Here is a 2,474-nt window from a genome sequence, read left to right as displayed (position 1 = left end):
GAGGGGGATCACAAAACAGTCATTCTTAGGTCTTGAAAGAGTTCATATGGATACATACACACACATATACACACCCAGATGTAGAACCCTCTACTCCTTCCTCCCCTGGGGAACATTAAACTTTTATGGAGTCAGTCACCTGACTTACTTTCTGCTGCTACTGCTGATATCCGCCCCACCTTCAATGTTTTTTAATTTAAAAAAATGGCAGAGTCTACAGGAGAAGTGGTAGTGCTGGTGTAGCTGATGGTGAAGGGCATCAACAATGTCTCCATGAGGAATTCGCACGTAGATGAAACAGGACTAACTCCCTGTTCTGAAGCTTGGTACAACTGGAGTTCAATAGTCTTGCTTGAGAATAAACTTGGTGTGGAGAGTTGGTGTATCAAGTTTCTTTTGCCATGTGTCCACAACAAGCTCCTCCTGTACAGGCAAAGAAAGCAGCAACTAAACAGAGATGAATTGATAGATGTCACATGTACCCTGCTGCTTCTAAGCCCAGACTTTATTACTGCATGGAACTTGAGGAAAGAGCTAATTCTATCTGGTACTTTAAATTCAATTAAGGACTTGCATCTGGAAAAACTGGCCTTAACTAAGTTTCCAAAGAGTCCAGAACATGGATTCACAGGTGATGGTTGCTGCAACAACTAATTCAGGAAAACTCCTTACCCACTGTTGTGAAGAAAGAGAACTTGGCAACATTTTTGAAAGAGTGCAATGAACAATGCAAAAGGAGATTGAGGTCTGTGGGGAAGTTGCTGGGCGATATCCAAGTAATTTCAAGGCCTAGTCTCATTGCATCTGGGCTTTGCAGCACTTGGCAAAGCTGGATATCAAGATTCTTCTTGATGAACTGTCTTCCAACATTGGACATCCATTAGTTTTTCACATAACAGTGGATTTCACTACTGACAGTTTTTATTAAAGTCTTCGATAAGCCAAACTGTGACCAACAGTGATATATTGAGCAGAGACTTTTGGTAAGTGTGTAAAGGCCAGATCTTCCAAAACATGATGATGAAGAAGACCCATCAGCAGAACACCACAAGTGGGTCTTTCCGGTTTTTCTAGAGGAAGATGCTGAACTCAGCACAAATCTCATTGATAACTACCCAGGACAAGAAACACTGGTGACATAGGTGGCGTGTCTTCTACCTTCAGCAGCACTTAAATAGGAAGCTTCCTCACAGCCTGATGTGACGGTCATCTGTGGACAGCAGATGGTGGTGATGCTTTGAATGACTTAAATCTCAGTCAAGCGGTCACTCATATGACTGGTCATGGATGTCGACGGCTTACATGACTCTAACAAGCAAGGCTATTCTCAAGAAACTAGGCAAATAAAACGGACACCAGCTCATGACTCTCTTGGCATAGAAATGGAACACATGTTTATTGAACAAATTTTTCTTACCTGCAAAAATATAGAGCAAGCCAAGTTTGATAATGCTTATAGGAAATGACTGGTTACTCTGAGTCCATGAAAGAGATAGAGAATTCTTGCAGGGTTTTACTTTTAATGCAATATTACTTTCTTTTCTTTTTTTTCTTACTTACAGAGATGCATGTATTGGTTCTCATCCCTTATGATCAATTTTAAGGTTTGTAGGAAGACTCTTGGGTCATTTATTTTGTTAGGAACAGGCAATTCTTCTGTAGGAAAAAAAAACCATTTTCCTAGTGTATAGTGAGTCTTGAATTTTAAGAATAAAAATCATGTCCTTTGCATTTCTACATCCAGCAGCTTCATATTCTGCTCCCATGATTTTGTTTTCCTCTTTTTTTATTGGGAAGTCTATTTGTTAATTTGATATTATTTAAAAAAAATTTAAACATAAGAAAAAGAAAGCATGCATATGACAGGTCCATGTCTGAAGACATTTTAGGGACAAGACAGTTGCTCTTGAATCCTATAGGATTTATGACAATCTTAATTCAATTATCTCAAATCTTAAGGATTGTTGAACTTTCTGATTATTCAGTGGGGTGCAAAACCAGAGCTAGCATGAAGAGAGTATCCTCTAGTTCAGTTCACTTAGCAGTTACAGACTCAGGAATTTGTGAATTGTTAGCATGTCAGGAGTTCTTGATTTATCACTTTCTACGTCAGTGTGTCAGCTGTGTTATGGCTCAAGCCAGAATCTCTGCAGAAATATGGGAGTTGAAATCGATCTAGATAGTATAATCATTTCACAGATCATTGCAATTAATGTGAGAATCATAAGTTCACTGACATTCCCTCCTTTCAGCAAAGGCTAGGAGGCCCAGCAGATAGAGAAAAAAAACATCTAACTGAAACATGATTTTGGTTTTGTGGAAGACAGAAGTGAATTGTTGAGATAAAAGTGAATGCCAAGATAGAAAGCAAGGCAGATAAAGAGGAGAAACATCAGAACAGATAGTGCAGAGGGAAGAATGCTGCCAAGGTTTCCAGACAACTAGAAGAATAAGTCAAAGGAAAGTGAGAGGGA

At 39.2% G+C, this 2,474-nt stretch overlaps 1 pseudogene; it reads left to right on the top strand.

Moving 5' to 3' along the window:
* The first annotated feature begins 204 nt into the window (after positions 1-204).
* Positions 205-1,178, top strand: LOC140511271 (protein prenyltransferase alpha subunit repeat-containing protein 1-like; annotated as a pseudogene).
* Positions 1,179-2,474: the final 1,296 nt, after the last annotated feature.

This window comes from Notamacropus eugenii, chromosome 6 (assembly GCF_028372415.1).
Source record: "Notamacropus eugenii isolate mMacEug1 chromosome 6, mMacEug1.pri_v2, whole genome shotgun sequence".
Classification (NCBI taxonomy): Eukaryota; Metazoa; Chordata; class Mammalia; order Diprotodontia; family Macropodidae; genus Notamacropus; species Notamacropus eugenii.
Note: the sequence above shows the minus strand (reverse complement) of the source record. Positions and strands in the feature narration are given on the sequence as shown.